The following is a 26,349-nucleotide window of genomic DNA, read 5'->3' as shown; positions in this document are numbered from 1 at the left end:
ACAGAAGAGTAGAACTTGAATGTTGTCACCAAAATAATTAAAAAGGTAAATATTTTTGGTGATGGACGTGGGGAAATCCTTTCTCAAGGTATACGTGTGTCAAATCTTCACGTTGTGCTCTTTCATAAATATTTTACAATTTTATTTGTCAATGATACCTTGGTAACGCTGAGAAAAATAGAATAAATAAGTACATTTGGGGTAGTGTTGACCAGTGCACTTCTTCAGCGTTTGATTCGTGTTTCTTCCTCACTCTAAGCGGTGATTTTGTTTGTTTGTTTGAGTCAACATAGAGGAGTGACTTAAATTCAGCATCGATTTTTTTCAACTTGAAAAAGAGAGCAAAATTACAGCCTTACTTTGGGGAAAATCAAAGATAAAGGCAGGCAAAGCACTTGCCGATGACACACACTCTCTTTACCAACCCGTTTATTTCAAAAGTGCTGGTGTAGCAGAGGCTGCCTCTGAGGGCTGGGGGTGCGGAGCCTTTATTTAAATGCATTTTCTTCCCCGTTTCCTTGAGGACAGCACAGGGTGTGATTCATCTCTGTAGACTCAGTTTCCGGCACTTAATAACAATAAATGTTCGTATTTTAACTCAACACTTTAAGAGCTGTTCTCATCAGTGTCTTCTGGCTGAAGTACTGCAAGGAGTTCAACATCTACTGACTGGGTTGGGAGGCCCTTGAAATCAAGCGTTAAGGAGTGAGACACCCAAGGGACTCTGCATGTTATGCCAACGAATAAGAGGCTGGTTGGAAAGAGTTAAGATCAGAGACAGGGAGAGAAGAGCTGGAAGTTAGCACAGGGACCCCGGAGAGAAGGATGGGATCTGAACCCAGGCAGCAGAATACATGCAGAGAGGAGGGAGCAGGTTCCAGGGCTCATCCAAAGGGTAGAAAGTAGAATCAATCCTGGCTGTTCATTTGTCAGAAAGTGTGGAGGGAGGTGGAGGGGAAGGTGTCAGAGGACAAGGTCTGAGTTTCTCCTGCATTCAGGGTGAAATTGGGATGGTTTCTGCCAATCCAGAGGACACTGCAGGGAGGGGAAGTTTCCAGAACACAGGACAGGTATTGGTGAGACGTCCAAAGATAACATCATAGGTGAGCCAGTAGGTCAGGTGACACGTCTGGGGAGGTGGGTAAGTCATCAACCTGTAGGCTGAAGAAACCAGTGAACAGGAGCGTGGGGCCAGAAAAGAGTCAGAGCAGAATGCCACAGAACTGTGTCATTTCGGAGGGTTTGGACAGCTTGATGGGAGGGGGTGTATGGAAGAGAGACATCTGTGAGAGACCAGAATGGAGCCATGAGGGCAGAAGGGAGAAAATGAGGACGCACAGACCACAGAGAAAGGAAAACCAGTGTCATAGGCAGCCATCGCTTCAAATACACTGACCGAGGAACAAAATATACCTGTGTTATTCATTTATTTTATTATGGTATAATTTGCATACAGGAAAAGCCCATCGAAGTGTTTGGTTTTGTGATATTGACACATACGTACCATTGTACGACAGCACTCCATCCTCCCCCAGACGACACAGGGCCACCGTTGACCTGTTCACTGCCCGTACAGCTTTGTCTGGGCAAGACTGTCACGTAAATGCAGTTACAGAGGATTTAGTCTTTGAATGTGGCTTCTCCCACTCAGCATCGTGCATATGAGATGGGTCCGCACTGTCGCATACGTCACTTTCTCCTTCTGCTTTATTTCTGCCACAGTGTGAATGCGCCACAGTCTATGTATCCATCCCCCCAGTCCAGGGGCATGTGGACTGCGTCTGGTTTTCTGTCTGTTAAATTTAATTACGAAAACCTTACTGGTAACCAGCGCAGAAGATGTTTTAGTGCAGTGGAGGACGTGAAAGCCAGCCGTGGGAGTTGTGAGGACACGATGGCAATTAGAGATGAATATTTCATGGGATTTGGCTGTGAAGTGAGGGATAGCCAGAGATCTGTAGTTCCAGTGAGAAACAGGGTGAAATGAAGATTTTTGTTAGTTTTATTATAGGAAGATAAGGAGTGTTTGAGCTGGTGGATGATCTAAGGGTGAATACAAGGTTTTTTGTTTTTGAGTTTTGTTTTTGTTTTGCTATTACATGATACAGACACACCTGAAAAATAAATTTAGTAATCAGCCAAACTGTCATTTAAAAATAATGGGGCTTGGGGAAAAGAGTTGGGAGCATGTTTCTCAAAACCTTTTGAACTTTGCAACCTGAATAATGACAAATAAATACAATTATATCAAACCCACCAGCAAATGAAAAAGACATTTACAGTGTTCATTTTAAAAGGATGCCGGGATGAGTGTAGAATATTATCTTAAAGAATGGTAGCTTGCTAGGGCGTGGGGGGATGCATAGAAGGTTTTGGAAGACAAAGAAAAATCTACAGAAGTCGGGGAGAAACAGGTAATCATGTCCCAGGTGAGTGAATGGCTGGCTCCATGGGCCAGAGAGAGAATGCAGAGTGAATGGAGCTTGTGTACATTTCCCTTTTTTCCTGTGGTTGATGATTTCAAGTATGTTCGTGTACTCTCTATTCCAGGCTGTGACTCGCTGGTATGAGATATTAATCTCTGAAATAAAATTTATATGAACCAATGCACCTTCTGCATTCTACTGACATCATTGTTCTGGTGGTCAATGGCATATGAGCTAATTCACGATACAGAAGTAGGTGTGTGTCAGTAGAAAGAATGATCTAAAAGTTGCAGAAGAGAAAAGTTTGATGCAGTGAGATCCCAAATAACGTAGCATCAGATAGAGCCCATACCGGTAGTTGTGATTAATTCCTGACGCCTGAACTCTTCTTATTAGGAGGCATCGAGGTCTACTCCACAATTTTACAAAAGGACCGTATTCAGTAACTTACACGTTCTCAACTTCAGTTCCTATGGTTACTTGGCAACACTTTCAGTTTTTGAAATCATTATCAACCATTTTCCTACATTTTCAGTCCATAGCTCACAAAGCCATGGATGCACTGTAGGTACGGGGAGATCATAATGTGATGAGTATAAAAACTGTTGGTAGATGATTTCATGATGATCCCTTCTGAGTGAGATTTTCCATCTGTTCTATTGTTTGTGACATACCTTGTTCAAGAATAAATTTAATTATCATCTCCAGCTTGTCAGGCAGAATCAGGTACCTTCCTTCAAAGAACAGTTACCCCAGTTGCAAAAAGATGGCCCCATATTGCAATGACCACAGAATGAGGGGTTGGGGCTGGGTTTGGGGCTTATCACAGATGAGATGGTATGATGTCAGTTTCAGTCTGTGACCCAGTAATTTCTCTGTTCATCTTCAGGGATACATCTAGGATGCTGAGTCATGGTGATCTGTCTATGCATTGATATCCCCCATTAAACATGAACTTCAAGAGAAAAGGATTATGTTTCCCTCACTTTGAATTCAAGCTCTAGTCCCCTCCCTGTGTGGCAGCTAGAAGGTGATGTCATAAGAGCTCATGAGATGAATATATGAAAAGGGAAAGAGTGATGGAGTTACTTTCCAACTGGTGCCCATTCGTTTAGACTGACCACACTCATTCTGTGTTTCCCCAGACCTGCCGCACCGTGGGTAAGCAGGAAAGTAGAGGTGAAATACGAGAGCCCAAGACCATCCAAAGAAGAGCATGGCTGACTGCATGGCACAGACATGTGTGGAAAGCTGGCGTGATGAGAGAGGAAGCCTGCAGCCGGGGTGAGAAGCAGACTCGGCTCCCAATTCTGACTCTGCCATTTTCTAGCTGCGGGAGTTGGGTCAGTTTCAGCAAAGTGTAGTTTCTGTGGACCAGCAGGCTTCGCATCACCTGGGAGAGAGCTTGTCAGAAATGCAGACTGTCAGGCTCCACCCCAGACCTCCTGAAACAGAATCTAAATTGCACCTATACACCCGAGTGATGCGTGTGCACATTGTATTTGGAGAGATACTGGCCTAGGCTCTCTGAACTTTAGCTTCCTTAATCGTCAAAAAAAAAAAAAACAAAAACGGAAAAATGGTCTACCTGTAGAGATAGGAGGGCTACAAAAAGGCATGTGAAATGCTTAGCACATAGTGGAGATGCTAAATGGAAGCTATTAATACTAAGAATTAAAAGATAACGCAGCAATAAGTGCATCAGGTGTTGGAGAGGACTAACTGGAGGAAGGAACAGTCTCTCTGGCTCGCTCGCTCGCTCGCTCTTTCTCTCCGTCTCTTTGCCAAGCTGTGGCAGTGGAGTTTCTAGATTGTGTTTAACTCCAATTCCGGCAGTGTTCGTCAACAGAGGGCTTTTCACCCAGGGGACATGTTTCAATGTCTGGAGACATTGTTGGCTGCCATGACCATGACCTCTGGGAGAGGAATGTCACTGGCATCTAGTGGATGGAGGCCAGGGATGCTGCTACAATGCACAGGATATTTCCCTACAACAAAGCGTTATGAGCCCCAAATATTAATAGTACCAGAGCTGAGAAATCCTGAATTACGGTAATCTAGAGACATCTCTTTCTAGAAAGGACATATTTTGCAAGTGCAAGTCTTTCAGTAGGAACACACATGAATAACCTGTAGATATGCTCAAAACATAGACTCTGAATTAGGATCACGCATATTACTCAGCTAAAGGAATCAGGAATGAATCAGAAACTTTCTTAAATAATTTTGTCCCCATCTCTAAGTAGCTGTTGTATTAGTTGTCTTAATAATAAGTTGGTACAGTTCTTGTCTGCAGGGGATTATAGGAAAAATTGGGGTTTGAGTATTTAGGCATTTGATGAAGCAGATGCAATACACAGATGCAATGATGGAACCTGCAAGAGATAGTAAATCAAACACTGAATTAATATTTCAGACAAGGGCTTATCACCTTTAGGCACAGAATCCTGTTAGCGATGTTAATACTCAACTTTATTTCATGCACACTGGTTGAATATCAACTGGAGAAGTATTTCATTCACAACGAAAGGTCAGGGTTCTGGGTCATAAAACACCGTCTGGGTCATAAAAACACGTCAAAGGATAAATGTGGCTTTTTTTATTACCTCAATTTTGTGCCCAAATTTCCCTTGCTATTGTTCTTTTTATGAATTTTATGTTTTTAATGGTGTATTTATAAGCAGAATGCTGTCCCCAAATGGAAGAACCTGTTTACTAGTAAATCAGTAAACTGTAAACACTGCTATAAAATAAAGAATGCAGTTGTGATAAATCAAACATGAAGAATTCTAGGTATCCCAAAAGAGCATTTTTGGTAGTTGACATCAGCTCACTCAAATCCTGCACCCACGAATCTGTACTGTTTGCCTGTTTATGAGCCTTGCAAAACACAAATATCCTTTTTCCTGCTCAGCACATCTCTCTAGTAGTAAACAGGTAATTGGTTTTGTCCTGTTATCCTCTTTTTATATCACTCTTTGCAATAATCACATATATATCCATAGGCTTATGGTTTCCTTTATTATAAATTTTTCATTAGTTTAACTCCTCATGTTTCCTTTCTTTTTCATAGAGCATAGCCAAAATAGTCACAACAAACTTAGCAAAGATATTTTTGCTTCTTGCATATAGTGTAAGTCCTTTGTTACATTTACTACCATTAATTATTTCTTTAATCCTATAAGTGTACTTACCATTTATGATTCATCATTTTATAAATACTGGACAGGGTATGGAGAAAAAGGAACCCTCCTATACTGTTGGGAGGAATGTAAATTGGTGCAGCCACTATGGAAAGCAGTATGCAGGTTCCTCAGAAAACTAAAAATAGAGTTACCATGTGATCCTACAATCCCACTCCTGGGCATATATCCAGAGAAAACTCTAACTGAAAAAAATACGTGCACCCCAATGTTCATTGCAGTGATATTTACAATAGCCAAGATATGGAAGCAACCTAAGTGTCCATCAACAGATGATCAGATAAAGAAGATGTGGTACAGGGACTTCCCTGGGGGTCCAGTGGTTAAGACTCTGTGCTTCCATTGCAGGGGGTACGAGTTCGATTCCTGGTTGGGGAACTAAGGTCCCACATGCCCCATGGCATGGCCAAAAAAAAAAAGATGTGGTACATATACACAATGGAATACTACTCAGCCATAAAAAGAATGAAATAATGCCATTTGCAGTAACATGGATGGACCTAGAGATTCTCATATTAAGTAAGCCAGACAAATGCAAATATCATATGATACCACTTATATGTGGAATCTAAAAAAATGGTACAAACGAACTTACTTACAAAGCAGAAATAGACTCACAGACATAGAAAATAAACTTATGGTTACCAAAGTGGAAAGGGGGGGAATAATTAGGGGTTTGGGATTAACATATACACACTATATATAAAGAAGGTGAACAACAAGGACCTACTGTATAGCAGAGGGAAATATATTCAGTATCTTATAATAACCTATAATGGAAAAGAATCTGAAAAAGAACACAGACGCGCACACACACATATATAACTGAATCATTTTGCTGTACACCAGAAACTAAGACAACATTTATAGTAATTTCACTATACTTCAATTTAAAAAATGGTTAATAAAATAAAAAATAAAGATACATTATTTTTCCTTCCACAGAGGACTCTAGGAAATTCCCAATACAGAGGAACAACTCCACTTCAAAGTGTCACGTGAAAAACTGCATCACTGTAATAGGAGAATCTTCCTTAAAAAAGGTGAGAAAGCGTTTTGGAGAAAGAATGCACAGAATTTTTGTACAAAGAAAAGTAAAGTTTCTACCATACAGTACACACAACACTCAATAAAATGTAAAATGAAATGAAATATACGTTAAAATTAAGGTGAGAAGGAATTGCAAAATTTTAGATAAGAACGCGTAACATTTTGCAAATGCTCAAAATATTTCTAACCAGATATTTTCCCTACCTTGATAATCATCAAACTAGTGTATGCTTTTCTTTATCAGCCTCTTTCTCTCTCTCTCACTTGCACTCTTTTTCTCTCTGCTCATGAGACTCTCTAAAGACCCATTCAGAAAATATCTGTTTTTCCTCCAGTTGGCTCTGAGCTTGTGTGAAGCAGACATTGAACTCCGGCCGCAGTGATGAACTGCCTCTCCAACTAGACACACTTTTAGCAGACATCTTGAAGATAAGGTTTCCATGTCTGCCTATTGGGTTGGGGCTATTGTGTCTCTGTTTTGGGTGTTTGGAGTGTTGTACGGGGTCTCTGTCTTGTACGCTTACGGCGACATGTGATTCTTGTATAGGGGACAGGGAGAAGCCCAGTGGGATCCCTGGAACGGCAGCCGGGTCTGGATGAATGACGACAGCCTCCCCCTGCCTGGGTAGCACTGCAGGGCTCGGGTGTCTTCCGGTGGCCTCCTTCCACCAAGTAATGAGCCCTATTGAATAGGAAAGCTGCCTACCATCAAGAGGGACTTGAATAGGTAGGAAAAGATGCAGGCGAAAGATACCATGTGGGTCTGTAGGTTCTATTCTTATTTCCTGTCTTGCTCTGTCTTATACAGTTGCCTGTTTTAATTAAATACATGCTCTGTCTTTAAATACAGTTGCATGTTTTAATTAAATACATTAAATGGTAGGGTATGTTGACAGTGGTGGTTACTGTCTCACTTACCACCTATGTAGTTGAACATCACCATGGGATCTAGATAAAGCCGGAGAGCACAGCGACATCTCAGGACACTGGGCCAGGTGGCAAGGCTGTGATGTCTCTTTTCCGGAGCAGTTCTTATTGTACATGACTACTACATGTTAGGCGGTGGACAATTTTGAAAGTGTGTCTCTGAAGACATGGGTTTTCTGGATGGTAGAGAGGCAAGGAATTTTATGGGAGTTTTTGTTTTGATCACCTTTCATCCATTCACTTGTTGTTCTCTCAGTGATAGCATCCTGGCTTCTTTTTTGCGGGGATGAGCTAAGACAACGCCCTTAACCTTCATGGGATCATGAGAGGGTGAACAAGTTACTTAAATTAGGGTGGCTGGAGTCTCTCTTTAGGGACTTTGGCTATTAAACAGAGCACAGAAAGGGCCGCAGTGGATTCATCCCAGGAGCTGTACCCAGAGGAAGCAGTCAGCCAGTCCCTGCTGTCGGCATGTTTGAGATGCCTTCAGTCCTTGTTGGACATTGGCTCTAATTCTCTCTGACCGTACTTTATTTTATTTTACTTACTTACTTTATTTTTTTAATTTTTATTGGAGTAGAGTTGATTTACAATGTTGTGTTAGTTTCAGGTGTACAGCAAAGTGAATCAGTTATACATATAGCCACTCTTTATAAGAGTCTTTTCCCATATAGGTCATTACACAGTATTGAGTAGACTTCCCTGTGCTGTACAGTAGGTCCTTATTACTTATCTGTTTTATATATAGTAGCGTGTATGTGTCAATCTTAATCTCTCAATTTATCCCTCCCTCCCCTTTACCCCCTGGTAACCGTAAGTTTGTTTTCTACATCTGTGACTCTACTTCTGTTTTGTAAATAAGTTCATTTGTACCTTTTTTTTTAGATTCCACATATAAGTAATATCATATGTTTTTTGTCTTTCTCTTTCTGACTTACTTCTCTCAGGATGATGATCTCTAGGTCCATCCATGTTGCTTCAAATGGCATTATTTTGTTCTTTTCTATGGCTCAGTAATATTCCATTATGTGTGTGTGTGTGTGTGTGTGTGTGTGTGTGTGTACACACAGACACACGCACACACACACACCCCACGTCTTCTTTATCCGTTCCTCTGTCGATGGACGTTTAGGTTGCTTCCATGTCCTGGCTATTGTAAATAGTGCTGTAATGAACACTGGGGTGCGTGTGTCTTTGCGAATTATGGTTTTCTCCAGGTATATGTCCAGGAGTGGGATTGCTGGGTCATTTGGATCATTAGTTTTCTTTTCTATCCTCTTAAGTTAGCTAGCATTGGTTTCCATTGCTGGGACTAGTCCATAAATCAGAATTTACTGATTCCTCATCACTGATTTCAACCTATTACGGTTAGTTAGGTGAATATGAATTAAGTCACATCGATTTTCAGTCTGGTTGAAAACATTGGATTGTCCATTTCCTTCTGGTATTTTTTTCCATCGAGGGGGAGCCAATGTAGAGTATGGTTATTCTTATAAAACTTTTATTTATTATAGGAATTGCATTAATAACTGTAAAGGTTTAAAATGGAAATCAGAACACTTAGTAATACATGTTTTTCCAACAAATGACTCAGTAGAAGCCATGGGGATTTATTTAACACTGTAGGGGAAACAGCTGTGGTGATGGACAGCATTAGTATTCTTGTCTCCAAGTCACCCCCATGGAGTGAGGTAGGGCTCGGCATTAAGTCAGAGGCAGAACGACAGTCATTCTGGTAACAGGAGGGGTAGGAATGATTGCAGGGCAAACTCACTGCGATGTATCATGGATGAGGCCATAGTGATCTAGACCCAAACTGATGGGGCCATCACCACTGGTAAAAATTGAATCAGAAAACCCCTGTGTGGGCATACATCACCACATTGTCATGAATTAAGGGAAGATATGGATGACTGATTAAGTTTGTCAATAGTGCGTGGCACCTCATTTCTATGCAAATCAATTTAATGACTGTTACGTGAGTGGACTTGATGGGTTAAGTATGACTGTTTTATCTTGGGAGATTTCACAGGATGTCATTATTTTTTTGGTGTTATTTTAAAATTTTTATTGGAGTATAGTTGATTTACCATGTTGTGTTACTTTCTGCTGTACAGCAAAGTGAATCAGTTATACATGTATCCACTCTTTTTTGAGATTCTTACTATGTTTTACAAACATTTTTCCTCCCCAGTATTTTGAAGGTTTGGCCTTTTGGAGTTGCTCACCTAATGTAGAAACAGAAAACATAGGTATTGGGGAATAATAAGCCTGGTGATAATTTTTGGAGCTCATCCCTTATAATCTGGGCTAAATACCAACCTTGTTTAGGGAATGTGCTAACAGTTACAGCAGAAACAGTTACACTTCTCATCTTGTCAGCTCTTCCTCTGGATTAATGACCAGAGGAGAAATTCCTGGGTCACCGTCAGAAGAAACAGGGGTTTAAATCTAAGAAAAACAGAATGTTAAACGTTTGCATTGCACTCCTCGTGAATCTTTGGGTCATCTGTAAGAAACCATTGTGCAGCGGTAATGAAATGACCAGCTGGAGTGTCAAAGGGAACAGCCTAACAGACTGCTTATTGGGACAAGTGGATGTTGACTGATAGGTCGGATTGATCCGTGGCCCATGGAAGTGCTTTTTGTTGAGGTCACAACCTTAGAGCATACATTCTCCTGTAAATTCTGCCGTCACACCGATGAAGTTGCTTATATGGCTCTGTTGGTTAATTATTCACATCTTTACCACAAGCAGCAGTTTAGGTCAATTGAAAAAAAAGAGAAACAAAATAACTCCCAACTGTGATTAAGCTAGTATCCACTTTAGAAAACTCATCTAGGCTTATATTTATTCTCTTTCCATTTTTATTTATTTATTTTTTTGTGGTACGCGGGTCTCTCACTGCTGTGGCCTCTCCCGTTGCGGAGCACAGGCTCCGGACGTGCAGGCTCAGCGGCCATGGCTCACGGGCCCAGCTGCTCCACAACATGTGGGATCCTCCTGGACCGGGGCACGAACCCGTGTCCCCTGCATCGGCAGGCGGACTCTCAACCACTGTGCCACGAGGGAAGCCCTCTCTTTCCATTTTGTATTGGACAATATAAGTTGTTCAGGGTTAAATCTAAAATTTTCTCAGATTTTTTGCCCCATGAAGACTAACGTCTCATCATTTACTATTTATTTTTTAACTAAAATACCTATGACTCCTATGAGTTGTGAATCACTTTGTTTGCATTGCCTCAAATGGACATCCCTTTCTTGATGAATGGGTAGAATATCCATTCTCTTTAGGGTGGACTTGTCAAATTTTCATGTTGGCGTGAGTTCATCTGAGGATCTCTTTAAATCACAGATTCTAAATCAGTTCTGGGGCCTGGCCTGAGATTCAGTATTTCACACAAGTTCCCAGGTGATGTTGCTTCAGTTCCTTGGAGTAGCAAGGCTTAGGTCTTTGTCTGCAAAGCATCAGATATCAAACAGTTCCGGCTTTATGGTCCAAAAGCAGACAGAGGCAAGGCAGAAACAAATATGGCTGTATTTCAGTCTGCTTTTATTTACGGACACTAAAATTTGAATTTCACAGAATTTTCACATGTCACAAAATGTTATTCTTTTTGATTTTCCCCAAACATTTGAAAATGCAAAAAAAAAAAAAAAAAAATCCTCAGCTCATGCACTGTATAGAAGCAGGTAGCGTGCCAGATTTGGCCTGGAGCTATAGTCCGATGATGTCTGTTTTGTCAGTATTGGGTGTTAGGTTGAGTTGTCAGCAAGAACTGCAGCAGGCCCGGGTAAGGAGCATTGCTTTCTGTGCCATCTCCAGATGGGATTTGCTTCGAGGAGTTCTCTGAAGGAGTAAAAGATTTCTTGTACATTCAAAAAAAAAAAAGTTATCCTGATTATCTGTCCTGGGAGAGTAGAGAATAAGGCCACATTTGTATTTCCACATATTTATCTTAACTCCTAAAAATTATGTTTAGAGCAGATATTAACCATCGGTTGGAGTGTTGTGTATTTAATATTATGGTACAATCAATAAAACATATAAAATACTCATAGCAAGATTTATAGAAATGAGTCATTGTCTAATTACAGTGTGTGATTGGAGCTTTATGTGATGGCCGTGATTTCTCCTTACTCAGTATTTCCATGTGTCCACACTGCTACTGCTCGGACAAAATTATACCTTTCTGTAAATCATTATATTAAAATTTTGAGTCTCAGAGTATACTTAGCTTGGGGAAATCAGAAGGTCCTATTGTCCTGTGATGTGCTGACAGTCTCCCACCCTGAGGATGTAGCAGTGGGACCAGACCAAGCCAGATTTCATTCCTTTGACCTTGACTGTGTAGCATCCTAGCTTTCTGGGGTAACGTAGCTTGGAGGACGCAGAGACGCGTGGCTTAATCCTGTAGGAACAGAGACTATGGCCATTACAGTCTCGGAATCCAGCAGACAGCATGCCACTTCATCAAATCTAAGACCACAGATTAAGAGTTGTAGCTTTATTTAAAATACCGCTAAGAAAAAATTTTAAATATCACTTTGACTATGCTCGTCACTGGTTAAGACACATGCTAATTTCATATATGGTGCTTAGAATCAATGAACTACAGTATTTAAACCTCAGGTGCACACTTAGGTGAGAATTATCTGATTTTTACATTCATGTGCGATGAAGGTTATGATGATATTCTGGCTTAAGAAACATCTTTGTTTCCTTGCTTTACTTCCTCCTAATAAAGTTATTTTCTGATGAGTAAACAGAATCTCCGACACGTGGGATATCCTGTCTGAGGGTACTCAGATACTGCGTTAGTTAGGGAATTCTAGCTACTAAAGCACATGCAAACACGTGTAATGACTCCAATGCATGATGGAACTTCGTTTCTCTTTCCTGTAAAGACCACAGCGGGTGTGTGTGATGGGCAGGCAGCTCCTCCCCAAGCAGGCATTTGGGGCCCACAGACCTTGCATCTTAGGAGGCCACTGGTCGTCCATGTGTAGCTTCCAGGTTCTCAGTGCTGTGGCTTCAAGTGGGTGTAGTGCAAAGGGTATGGGGCGGGGAGGGGTGGGGGGTGGTCATTTGGAAGGTTTTGTTGGTGTCGCCCAGCAAGTCTGCTTACACTCAGCTGGAACTCAGTCACGTGGCCCCCACCTGGAGGAGGAGTCCAGGAGTGGGTCTTGCCTGTTACCAACAAGAGAAAGGTTACTTACTACTCAAGCTAGCATCCTTTCGGTTTCCTTTGTCTCCTCCTTGACTGGACCCTTTCTAATCTTTTTAATGTCTACACTCACCAAGTTCTACCCCAAAGGAAAAGATCACCAAGATCAAGGATTTAGGTGATAATACTCTTTTTCTGCCTTTCTACCCTCCTTTATCCCTCTGCAGCTTCTTTTAATTTCAGTGCCAGGAGATGGGCAATTCTGAATTTCATTTCCTGCCAGTTTATGAGAGCGCTCTTTAAATTATTCAGGGTAATATTTCTTCCCACGCTGGGAATATGATCTTTGTTTTAATCTCCCAGCCAATTTTGTATCAGCTAGTGGAACTTGTAATATTTTAGCCCCTCGGGAATTTTAGTGTCATGGGTTCCGACGCCAGTTTAAATTTGCCTGAGGGGAGGAGCTGCTTTCGGAAGATCTACAGGCAAGTTCAGGCATTCCATCCGTGCCGCAGGTTAAAAGCCCATGACTGCAAGAAAAAAAGCCTAGCTGTACGTAGCCAGCAATAGAAGAAAATTGACTCATTTGAACAAGTGACTTGGAGAATAGATGAGTCTGCCAAAGATGCTAGAGTGTTTTTGCCTTCCCTTTTCCCCGTGGCGCTCTCTGAATACATTTTCTGTTTCTGATCCTGGGATGTGAATAAAAGCCCATCATTGCCAGCTGGTGGGGAATAAGGCAGGCAGGCAGAAGCCCTTCTCCCAGCTCTCGATCGTTATACAAAGGTCTCAATGGAGGGCTCTGAAGCCTCAGCCATCCAACCCTTTGGGTTTGTGCTAATCTCATTCAGCCTGTTGCTGTGATTTTTTTTAATGTAATGAATCAATTATGCAGGTGGCTTTGTAGGGCTGTGTACTACAGAAACAGCGTCTCTTCAGGGACCGCAAGGACAAGTGTGGTAACACAAAGATGCAGGATAAAAAGTGCAAATGTTGCTCTTATACATAGAAAACCTTCAAGGTTTGTCACAGAAACTGTGAGAACAAATACATGAATTCAGCCAAGTTGCAGGATATAACATCAACGTGGAAAAATCAGATGCTTTCTATATGTTAACAATGAACACTCTGAAAAGGAAATTAAGAAAACAACCTCATTTAAAATCACATCCAAAAGAGTAAAATACTTTAAGAATAAACTTAAGGAAGTAGAAAACTTTGTGTACTGAAAAGTACAGAACACTGGTGAAAGAAGTTAAAGAAGACAGACAAAAATGGAAAGATCTCCCATGCTCAAGAATTGGAAGACTTAATATTGTTAAAATGTTCGTACAACACAAAGCAGTCTACGGTCTACAGATTCAGTGCAACTCCTATCAGAATTCCAATTGTGTTTCTTTGTAGAAGTAGGAAAAAAAAATTCTAAAATTCACATCATATGGGATCACAAGGGAGCTTGAGTAGCAACAACAGTCTTGAAAAAGAACAAATCTTGAAAAAAGATTTCAACCTTGAAAAAGAAGAACAAATTTTGAGGTCTCATGCTTCCTGATTTCAAAACATATTACAAAGGTACAGTCATCAAAACAGTGTGGTACTTATATAAATACACATGATATGGGGAAAGGACAGTCTCTTCAACAAATTCTTCTGTGAAAACTGGATATCCCCTTGCAGAAGAAAGAACTTGACCCCTTATCTTATATCATATGCAAAAACTCCAGCTGGATTAAAAATCAAAACCTAACACTTAAAGCTATAAAATTCCTAGAGGAAGTTATAAAGGAAAAGCTTTGTGACACTGGAGATGGCAATGAATTTTTAGCTATGACAAAAAGATAAATAATACAAATAGCTCCTCTGGGCATCGAATTAAAGACTGCAGGGCAATTTTAGACACTTTACTCTTGTTCTTTCTGGAGAACTGGCTTGCTTTTTTTCTATCTTAAAATTCACAGTTCTGAGGACTATACTGCTTATGTCTCTTTAAAGGTTACCAACAATGCAAACCTGTTACAATTTTATTAGAAGTACAAAAAAATAGAAGTTTTTGAAAGTTTCTCCTTTTTTTTCTTTTCCATTATAGTTTTTTACAAGATACTGAATATAGTTCCCTGTGCTATACATATACAGTAGGACCTTGTCGTTTGTCCCTTTTATATATAGTAGTTTGAATCTGCTACTGCCAAACTCCCAATTTATCCGCCCCCTCTTTGGTAACCGTAAGTTTGTTTTCTATGTCTGTGAGTCTGTTTCTGTTTTGTAAATAAGTTCATTTGTATCATTTTTTTAGATTCCCCATATAAGTGATATCATGTGATATTTGTATTTCTCTTTCTGACTTACCTCACTCAGTATGACAGTCTCTAGATCTATCCATGTTGCTGCAAATGGCAGAATTTCATTCTTTTTATGGCTGAGTAATATTCCATTGTATATATTTACCGCATCTTCTTTATCCATTTATCTGTCGATGGACATTTAGGTTCCTTCCATGTCTCGGCTCTTTAGTTCTGCTGTGACCATTGGGCGCATGTATCTTTTCCAATTAGAGTTTCCGTCTCTTCTGGATATATGCCCAGGAGTGGGATTGCAGGATCATATGGTAGAGAGTTTCTACTTTAGACTGTTTTTTGTTTGTTTGTTTGTTTTGTTTTTTTCAGGATCGATTGGGTCATAAATGAGGCTCACATATACCTTTCATATTGTTTAGTCTTTTATTTGGTATAAAGCAACACAATTTCTCTAAATTTCTTTGTAGGATGATAGTACAAAATGCTAAATAGTAAGACAGAGGCTGTGACACTTCCTATGTTGTAAAACAACTATTGAGTCTAACCTATGCATCTTGGCTGGCCTTTTTTTGTGGCAGTTTGATGTCATTTCTGAAATGGTATGCAGGACACTCTTCTTTGGATGTGTTCTAGTTTTTCCTCATCCATCTTCAACTGAGAGACCAACACAACCAAAAGAACATGACAAGCAGAATAAGAAGATCTGACTCTACAACCTGCTAAATTTGCTCCGTTGGGAAAGAAACTCCATGTTGTGACTCTCAGAAGTGTGAGATAAAAACAGTAAAAACCTAGCCTGTGTGGCTATTGTTAGGGTAAACCATTATTAGGTATTTGAAGGTACAGGCCGTATATGTCAAAGAGCCCAGACTTTGAGGCCAAATGCTGCAGATACAATCCTATGATTTCAAAGTAGCCCCTCTCATCTTTTCATCTATGCTTTGTACCTGCCGTGAGGACAAAGAAAAATAAACAGACAGACACACAAGTGTCTTAGCCCTGGTTCTCTAAAAAGAAACCTTAGGCACAGTGCTGGCTGATGCTTTGTTGGAAGCGGCAATCACGGCCCCTGAGGGAGGAGCTGTAGGGAACGGATGCAGCAGAGAACGGGAAGCAGAGGTAGCTGGGTTTCCGCACCACTGCTTCTCTGCTCGCCCAAGAGATGAAGCTGCGGGACAACAATGGCTCAGGGTGGACAGTGTGGCCGGTGTGTGCTTTGGAACAGAAGGAGAGAGAACTTTGTGTGCTGTCTTCCATCTCCCACTGGTCCAAGGTGCCCTGTAGGGTGTTGACATCCGCATCTCTATGTTGCTCCCCTGGCCTCTTTTAGGAGCTGCTGGGGCCTGACGGTTCTACCAGGTCTTCAAATGCTGGGAGAGGCCTGAGATTGGGCGTGCGGTTGTCAGTCCCAGGTGGTGGGATCATGCGGGTCCACCACGTGAGCAGAAAGTTATGGGAGATCGGGAAGGGCGGGAGAGTCTGTGAGAGCTCCTGGCATTGACTGTGTGTCCAGTGACTGCTCATTTCTGCCTTAGTCATTGTACTGTAGCTTTTGCAGCTTACCTGTCAGGTTACTGAGGGTCTTCTGGCTTGGCTTAAAAGTGCCGTGTGGACCAGCCCTCTGGTAGGTTTTCCTTGCACTAATGTATGTCTAGTTGGCATGTAAACACAATCAGTACATGGGGTTATGTACAGGATTATGAGAAGAAGCATGCCAATTATGTAAAACAATGAAAAGTACCATTTGCTTTAATTTTTAGTGTAAAGAATATGTAAAACACCAAAGAGATCTTTCGGAACACAACATAAAATTATTACCGCGTATAATACTGTTTTAAGTTAAATATTTTCATTGTAACCTATTAATTTTTACTCATTCAAGTATTGTAGTAAAGTTGAAATTTGCACCTCTTCTCAAGCATTACAGTTTTTTTTTGTTGTTTTTTTTTTGAATGTTCTAAAAGTACTCTTAACTCGCTTGGGAATTTGTCCTCCTGAAGGCAATGTTAAGGGCTTAAACGTTCCAGTCAAAGCTTTTGTGCTGATTAAAACGGTTTTTTCAGGTTAATTCAAGTCTGTCAGAATATATCCCCATTCTCCCTCTTTTCCTAGATAAGAAAATATCTAAAATTAGAGGGAACTTAAAATGATCTGACACTAGGACTATTTTATTAAACAGTACTCGACATTGGTCACTTGTCTTGATCTCAGTTGTTTGTTTTTACCATAATCAATAATTCTTCCTTGAATATCTTCATTTGATCATTATGTATGGAGGCATTACATTGCTTCCTTCTAATGAATCATCTGTGTTAGGGAAGTTATCTAAAATGTGGGTTTGCTTGTTAAATTATATTTTCCTGATGAACACATAGCGTTTTTATTTTAAGACATTAAATGGATGATCAAGGATGGTGTTGTCTGGCATATCTTACTGCTATAGGTGGAATTTGATAGGAGGCACTAGGGGTCACCATTAACACACTGGGAGCATCTTCCTGTCAGTCAGTTAGAAGAGTGGTATTGCTGACCAATCAGAAGAGCTTTGTCATCGAATTTTTCCGTGATCACCTCCTAGGTCGTAGGTGAGGAGTCCTGCACCTTCCATATATGCATCTAAACACATACGTAAATCAGGGTTGTAGCAGAAAGCCAAGTATGTCCATTTATTTTGCCCAGTTTCCGTTACCATTCAAATAGGTATTTGGGAAACTGTTCACAACATACTTTCTGGCGTCCAGGGAAATCAAGAGACTGTAAATTCACCTAACCATATTTGCCGTATTCATACTGTCCCGTGGGACTGCTGTCCTGTCCCAAGTGCACCTTCCAGCGCGCCCAGAGCCAATTATGGTCTACTTCACAGAATCAGCAGAGCTCGTGGCTGTGTGTCTGAACAGCAATAACTCTGACACCCATAATACTTTACAGTTTATCGAGGGCTTTTGCCATGCGTTTGGTAAGCGTGTATTTCCAATTCTCTCTAAAAATCCTGTGTTCAAATATCTAGCCCGCGGTCAGATTTCTGTGATAGAGTGTGTCACCTGTTTGGGGTGAGAGAAGGTTTCGCATCAGTGAATCCTCACACAGACCCTATGAAATTGTGTCTGAGGTAGGGAAGCTCTTCACTGAATCCTAAAGGAACGCCGTGAGTAGGAATCTTTGATGAGGACTCTAAGTTCCACAGAAAATAAGTAACTTGTCCACGTCCAGCTTGTTTACACATGCTTACCCTGGGAGTTAAACTTGGCTCTCTTTCCCACCCCCTGCCCTCCCGATTTGGCCATTTCTACTGTACAAATCCACACCAGGGAAATATGGTTTCAAAAAAGCATCCTACCCATTAGAATTGAATTTTATCACCAAACCAGAACACCTCTCTGATGATGCGTTAAGAGGGAAGTGCGTTATTATTTTTTTGAACTCGAATACTCTTGTTTGTTACATTGAGGTATAGTTGATTTACAATATTATGTAAGTTTCAGGTATACAAGATAGTGATTCACAATTTTAAAGGTTATACACCATTTATAGTTATTATAAAATATTAGCTGTATTCCTTGTCTTGCACCGTATATCCTTATAGCTTATTTATTTCATTCATAGTAGTTTGTTCCTCTTACTCCCCTCCTCCTGTGTCTGGGACGCCTGAAAGTAAGCCCGACTGGCCTTTAAAGTCCAACTGTCTGGTAGCTCCTCTTCCCAGTGCAGGACCCCCAGGCTGTGGAGCCCTACGTGGGGCTCGGACCTCTCACTCCTTTGGGAGAACCTGTACAATTGCAATTATTCTCCTTTATCTGGGTCACCCACCCAGAGGTATCGGACTTGACAATGTTGCAACTCCACCCCTCTTACCCATCTGGTTGTAGTTCCTTCTTTATATCTTTAGCCGTAGGAGATCTTTTCTGGTAGCTTCCAGCCTTTTTCATGGATGGCTGTTCTGCAGATAGTTGTGATTTTGGTGTACCTGTGAGCGGAAGAGAGCTCAGGGTCCTTGTACTCCACCATCTTGACTGATGCCTGAATAGTCTCTGGAAGATGGATGCTGAATGCAGAATATTCTCTGAACGGATGGTAGAGAAGGGGTGACTGGCTGATACGAGGCTGTCCATAAGGATGGAAGTGTTCATTTCTGAACCTGCTGTCCACATAGCATCTATCCAGTCCAGAGGACAGTTCAACCCAACTTTGAATTTAACCTAAAGAGACGTAAGGGTGAAGTGAAAATGTTTCCTTGGACGCACCATGAAATGTGCATCTGGGGTTCATACTGGTGCTTGAAGGCTAGATGCTGGGTGCTAACAGTTCTCAGGAACCGACACGTCCCAAGCGTGCGAGCAAGTCCGTGCATTGAGACAATCCAGAGACAGGCGGATTTCTCGGTATCTAACAGCATGGCAAGGCTGTGCTACTGCTGGGCACCATATCAGCATAATATGACAATCAGATGGCGAGTGTAGGTGGATCTGATGTCTGGGAGTCATGGTCCAAAGAGGAGCTAGACCTTCTTGGAAAGGGCTGTAACCATGAATCACAAGGCTGTATACCCTCACACATGTCTGCTAGAATAAGCCATCTCTTGCCACGCTTGGAGCTTTTCAGCGGCTCTCATACACAGGGATAGCAACCGACAGCAGGGGCGGTATGCCACGTTCATCATTTCACCTGAAACGTACTTCTAGTCACATGAGGTATTCTCATTTGACCGCCGGAGGCAATGCAAATATAGTCTCAAAAGGCTAATAATTGTAAACTTGACTCACCTAGAAATTCACTTCATGGAGTGCCCAAGTCAGATATGGGACGCAGGAAGCAGCACTTGGAGATCTCTCCCTTAATTTCATTCTCAACACCGAGAGACCTCCCATTTTGCAGAAATGGCAAGATTTATGGAAAGGGTCGAGTGGAGATGAAATAATTTTGTTGTCCAGCTGTGCAGCAGGAGCATCAGAAAGAGAAGCAAGAATTTATTGCGGGAATCGAGTGATCTAGCGAAATGACAAGGAGAGTTTGACCTCTGTGTTTGAAGGCAGGGGTATTAAGATGATGGTTTTTAAGGGGCTTGCCTGGCCCTTTGGTCTGTGATTAAGGAAGATGACAAAGCAGGAGGTCGTGAAAAGCAGAGTTTTGGGAGAAAATCATACAGCATGATTTTCTTCCTTTAATGTACATGCAAGTCACCTAAGGATCTTGTTAAAATGCAGATGCTGATTCATTTGGTCAGGAGTGGACCCTGAGATTCTGTATTTCGCCTAGAGTTGAATGCTTGTCTCCATCCTGGTTTAGATGAGGCAGTTCTTGGGAGCAGGGGCATATGCTGCTGGGCCGTGAGTATTTGCACCTTCCGAGTTCTTGGTGGTGCCAAATTAATGTCCAGAGTGGTTGTACACTCTCCCCAGTGGTTGTACCCTCTCCCCAGTGGTTGGCGTGTTTCCACCAGCGGGCTTGGGAGTCTTAATTCCCTCATATCCTTGAGACTAGTGTTCTCCTTGGTGTTATGAGGATAATCGTACATCACAGGGTGGCTGCTGACAGATGGAAAGGCAAAAATAGATATGAAAGTACTTTGTGGAATGTGTGATTTATAGCTGCTATTCAGTAGTGTCGGCCCACTCTCTTAGTCTTTCATGTGCTTTCATAGCACACGGAACTCCTCTTTGCTAGAACGCTTATTTTGATCTATTGAGATTCCTTTGTTTACAAATGAAATTATGGATTTCTGGATACCAAAGGCTCGTTTACTGTTTGTTATATGCCTAGAACTCAGCAGATGGTATTTAATGGCTATCCTTTGAAATAAAAGATTAATGGTATGAAGTTATATGACTACAGTTGAATATCTTAGGATATTAAGGCATGTAAAAGTTGTCTGGTAATAAATCCTTTTTCATAAGATAAGTTACTTTAATTTAAAACAAACATTATCATGAGCTGTTATATATATATATAACACATATATGGAATATACGGTTAGGGTCAGGGCTAGGGTTTAGGGTTAGGGTTAGGGTTAGGGTCTCCTTAGATGGATTGCCACTTTTCTCAGTAGGCTCCCTGGGTTTCAAGTGTGATTTCTGAAGTACCTGCTGTGGTGGATTCAGGCAATGGTGGAAAATGAGGGTCATTTTCGGCAACGTTCGTAGGCTGGACAATTTCCCCACAGGTGAAAGTCTGCTGTCTGTGGGGCGGATTAGAGTATGATTTTATTTTCTTTTTAATTATTTTTTAATCAATTTTTAATTGAAGTATAGTTGATTTACAGTGTTGTGTCGATTTCTGCTGTACAGCAAAGTGATGCAGTTATACATATATATGCATTCTTTTTTTATATATTCTTTTCCATTACGGTTTATTATAGGGTGTTGAATATAATTCTCTGTGTTGGACTATTGAAAATAGTCCTACTGTGATATACAGTAGGACCTTGTTGTTTATCCATTCTGTTTATAAAAGCTTAAATCATACAGCATGATTTTCATCCTTTAATGTACATGCACGTCACCTAAGGATCGTGTTAAAATGCGGATTCTGATTCATTTGGTCAGCAGTGGACCCTGAGACTCTGTATTTCTAGCAAGCTCCCAGTGATTCTGATGCTCCTGGACCAGGAACCACATTTTGCACAGCACGGGGTTAGGAGATAAGGATGCAGTTTGAAGGAGGAGGGCTCTGAGGGAAAGGTAGCGTTCCAAGCTAACGGGATGGGGGTCAGAACCGATCTCCATCTGTCAGCAGGATAAGCAGTGTAACACAGTGACACGGGTAAAGACTTTGAGGTCATCCAAGCCTGGACTGAGTAGATATTACAACTATATCCCAAGAGACGTGCTTCCTTTATTCCCTATGAAAGGAGTAAAGGCCCCACCCTTATGCTCTTCAGGTTATGCAGAGCCCTGTGACTTGTTTTGGCCAATATAATGTTGACCAGATGTCTGTCTTTCCATATATAATCATTTTCTTGCCAGGGTACCACTTACTGCTTGGAATGTGGTCACCAGACCCCAACGTCACCAGGGAGTGATGGGTATTCAGATCTGAGACACCCCCCCCGAAAACTCTTGTATCTGAAGCTTCACTTGAATAAGCTCCCAGGTGATTTGTATACGCGCTCAAGTTGGAGAAGTTCTTCTCTAGACCCTTCTTATTGTAGGGAAAATGGGAGAAGATGTTGGTGCAGAAGGGACCTAAGTCCCAGGCAGACTGGAGTGGACAGCTACACAGAGGGCAACTGGCCTGGAGCATTGCCTGGACTTTCCTTAAGGAAGAAATAGATTTTTGTTGGTTTGCACTGCTGAGATTTGGGGATTGCTTATTACTGATATAGTCCAACCCATCCTGACTAAAACGGCCCAAACTGCAAAATCCAGATCTTCATTTGGAAGGTTTGGAGATATTGCCCACGTTAGTTAACTAAGCTTAGTTCTTGTTTTGTAAAACGGAGATAACGATCTTATTGGGCTGTTACGGAGATGAATACATTTGCACAAGAGGCATAGATATATAGTAGATAGATATACAATAAGATTTAAAAGCTAGCAATTATTTTTGTTATTATTGTTGTTGGAGTGGTCAGAACTCAATATATTAGTGAGGAAGGGAGAATTCTAGGCCATAGGTCAGTAAACTACAACCCCTGGGCCACCTCTGGCCCCTTGCCTGTTTATGTAAATAAGGTTTTAATGAAATATAGCCTGACTCATTCCTTTATCTGTCTTTATGGCTGTTCTCACAGAGATTCTGTGGCCCACCAAGCCCCAAATACTTGCTTCCTACCCTTTTACGGAATATCTGGGGTGACTCCTGTTCTGCGTCCTAGTCTAATATGGGGTGAAAAACGGAATATCCGTGACTTTACTTGCCACGTGGGCATATGGACTCCTTTATGGTTGCAGGGATGGGGAACATGTGACATTTGTCAAAACGATAATCAGATGCAAAACTGAGAGTCCAGGACACCAGAGTTTAATAACCCCCAGGTCACACGTAGGGTCAGATCGGATATGAGATTTATGTAAAATGGGATCTATACACAGCGTCCTCATATATGTGAAATATGGTATTTGGATTTATTACAGGAGGAAAAAAATATTCCTCTTTAGTTAGATGGTCCTTCCCGTAGAAACGAAAATCAAGAAATGACAACCATATTCCCCCAGATGGCAGATTTCTTTATAGCAGTTACAATAAAATCTGCTGCTCTATTGTTTTCATCCTCTAAAAGACACTGGCTCTTTGAAAGAGCCACTCGCAGGCTGTAACAGCAAAAAGAGCAGCAAAGATTCCTCGAAAGAGCTGTAACTAAAATATGGCATCATTTCAGCATTGTGGAAGCAAAGAGCAATAATCGAAAACTAGAAAACTAATGGCAGGGGACATGCCTCTGAGCACCTCTCCCGCCTGGACCACCTGCTGACTCAGCTGAGTCCTTGCTGCTCTCGTAGCCTGTGGCCAAAGAAGTAACGGTATGTAATGCCCAGCCTAATGGAGGATAAAATACAGAGGCAAGAGGAGAAATGGCACAGGGGGTAAATCCTTCCCAGCTTCAGAGACGGGGATCTGTGTCCACAGTGGGAATCATGGTGATCAGCCAGCTAATGGCACGAGGCAAGCCAACTTAGAGAGACACGATGTTCTTTTCTTTCCTTTTTTGCCACCAGCTCTCCATTTCTCTTTCTTAGTGAAGCATCACTGTAACTTTCTTTTGGAGAATCACACCTGCTAGACTGTGTGCGGTTCTGGTGGGGCTGTGAATACAAATGACCTTTCTGACCCTTGTCAAGGAATGAGCGTCGACCACGACTAGACCAGTTGAATGTTCCCCTGGGACACCAAATCCTGTCTAGACTAAAGGAAGAGAGTTGATTCTCCTTTGTCCCAGCAGTGGTCTGGATGTGTGAGGGAAATTATTATCTCCTGCTACATAGAGTCCCTGGAGCTGCCCTGTGCCTTTTCATTTCTGCCCTGAATTTTTGGTGATTCCTTGAATTTCATGCACTACACCCATTCCTGTTCAATCATTTTCCTTTTTCTCTCAAGTTTGGAATAGTTCTGTTGCGTACAACCAATGATCCTTAACTGACACATAAATACCAAAGTGTTCTCTTTTGCTCTTTTTTTTTTAATGTAAATTTATTTAGTTAGTTTTGGCTGCATTGTGTCTTCGTTGCTGCGTGTGGGCTTTCTCTAGTTGTGGCGAGCAAGGGCTACTCTTGATTGCAGTGCGCGGGCTTCTCATTGCAGTGGCTTCTCTTGTTGTGGAGCACGGGCTCTGGGCATGCGGGCTTCAGTAGCTGTGGCATGCAGCCTCAGTAGTTGTGGCTTGCAGGCTCTAGAGCGCAGGCTTGGTAGTTGTGGCACACAGGCTTAGTTGCTTCGCGGCATGTGGGATCTTCCCGGACCAGGTCTCGAACCGGTGTCCCCTGCATTGGCAGGCAGATTCTTAACCCCTGTGCCTCAGGGAAGTCCCCTCTTTTGCTCTTGATTCAACAGTTCTGTGGTTTCTAGGACAAAAGTTTAAGGACGCATAGTGTGTGTTACAGTCTGAATCGTGTCCTCGCCTCCCACAAATTCATATATTAAATGCCTAACTCCAGTTAGGTACAGCACACCTCAGACCACACCTCAGAGTGTGCTGTATTTGGAAACAGGGTCTTTTAAGAGGTGATTGAGGTTAAAGTGAGGTCATTAGGGTGGCTCCTAATCCAATAGGATGAGTATCCTTCTAAGAAGAGAAGATTAGACGCAGACACATAGAGAAGGATGACCATGTGAGGACACAGGAAGAAGACAGCCATCTGTACTCCAAGGAGAGAGGTCTCAGGAGGAACCAGCCCTGACAACACCTTCATCTGAAACTTCTAGCCTCTAGAGCCATAAGAAAATTAATTTGATTGTGTAAGCCATTCAGTCAGTGATGCTTTCCTATGGTAGCCCTAGAAAACCAGTACAGTAACCATCACCTTTATCTGATAAAGAAGCAGCATTATTAGCATGTAAGTACAGGAACTGCACTATGGGACATGTTTCAAAGGATCATGTTACTTTCAAGGTTCTAACCCTGTGATTATTGATGATCTGGTGTAGTTCAGGCCAACATTGGCAATGAGTGAACATATGGATAACATACTGTGCAGGGCAGTAGGGTTCAAGGCTATTGGAAATTCTCTGCTGAAATGAAAATAATTCTCAGTGAGAATTCTCAATGAATTCCTTGTTCCTTTTTCTGAAGGATTTAATGATTTTTAAAATGCATATTCTCAGGAAGATGGTGTGTCTTATTCCGTCTTCACTGGAAAACAGAGCCAGAGTAAAGGATTATGTTTAGATGTTTTATTCTGAAGGTGCAGAAATGGTGAGGGGAAAAAAGAAGTGAGGATGAGCAGGTTGCAAGAGGCTCTTTTACTGCACGGGCTTCTACTCCACAACAAATTGTGTAGGTATACAGATAACATCTTGTATCTTGTATAGATAACAACTTGGATAAATAGTTGTACTTACTCAGCCTGGTGGGTCGTCTGCAGGCAGAACAGAGACGCTAGTGGAAAGTTACACTGTAAATTTTGTTTTGGTTTTTTTTTTTTTTTGGCCGTGCTGTGTGGCTTGTGCGATCGATCGTAGTTCCCTGACCAGGGATGGAACCCGGGCCCTCGGCAGTGAAAGCACAGAGTCCTAACCACTGGACCACCCAGGAATTCCCTGGAAGATTGGAAGGAATTCATCTGTTGAGTCCCCTTCTGTCTTCTTTCTCCCACTGGTGGAAATTTACTCCACAGGATGGAATTCTCTTTATCGTTTAGCCAGGAGGAGGCACAGAATCCAGGAGACAGCTCCTTGGTCCCATTCGCACATAGAATTGTTCGACCATTGCAGTGGCTGAACTAGAACAAGAAGTGGATGGTCCAGGAGGTCCCAGGAACCTGGAGAAACGCACAAGTTCTGAGAGCTGAAGAGTAGAATTCCAGGTTTTACCCATCACTTCTATTTGAGTTGGGAATGGGTTTATTTAAAGGATTATGCAGTAAAATTTTAAGAGCCAGGCTTAGAAATGCTGCCCATCACTTCTGACTACATTCCATTGTCCAGAACTACGCCAGGACTATATTCCATTGTCCATTGGCCCCATGTAATTATAGGAGTCAGGTGGTAGCTTTGTGTCTGGATGCAAAGGCCACCAGGGTTTGGAGGACATACAGTTATCCTTCTGCAAGGCCAAAGTCACACTGAGAATAGCAGTGCTTTGAACCTCTGCTCTCTACTGTACATAATGCAAGTTGTGGAATAAAG

The 26,349-nt window shown here is 41.7% G+C and overlaps 1 long non-coding RNA gene across 1 annotated transcript in view; it reads left to right on the top strand.

The window, feature by feature from the left end:
* Nucleotides 1-3,578: 3,578 nt before the first annotated feature.
* LOC137216946 (uncharacterized) overlaps nt 3,579-26,349 on the top strand; it is a 187,752-nt gene continuing 164,981 nt past the window's right edge. Inside the window, exons 1-2 of the long non-coding RNA XR_010939902.1 lie at nt 3,579-3,710; nt 6,575-6,672. This is a non-coding gene — a long non-coding RNA (uncharacterized lncRNA). The remainder of the gene's footprint in view (nt 3,711-6,574; nt 6,673-26,349) is intronic.

The sequence above is a fragment of the Pseudorca crassidens genome, chromosome X, assembly GCF_039906515.1.
Source record: "Pseudorca crassidens isolate mPseCra1 chromosome X, mPseCra1.hap1, whole genome shotgun sequence".
NCBI lineage: Eukaryota > Metazoa > Chordata > Mammalia > Artiodactyla > Delphinidae > Pseudorca > Pseudorca crassidens.
The sequence above is the reverse complement of the archived record's forward strand: the minus strand, read 5'-3'. Positions and strand labels throughout refer to the sequence as shown.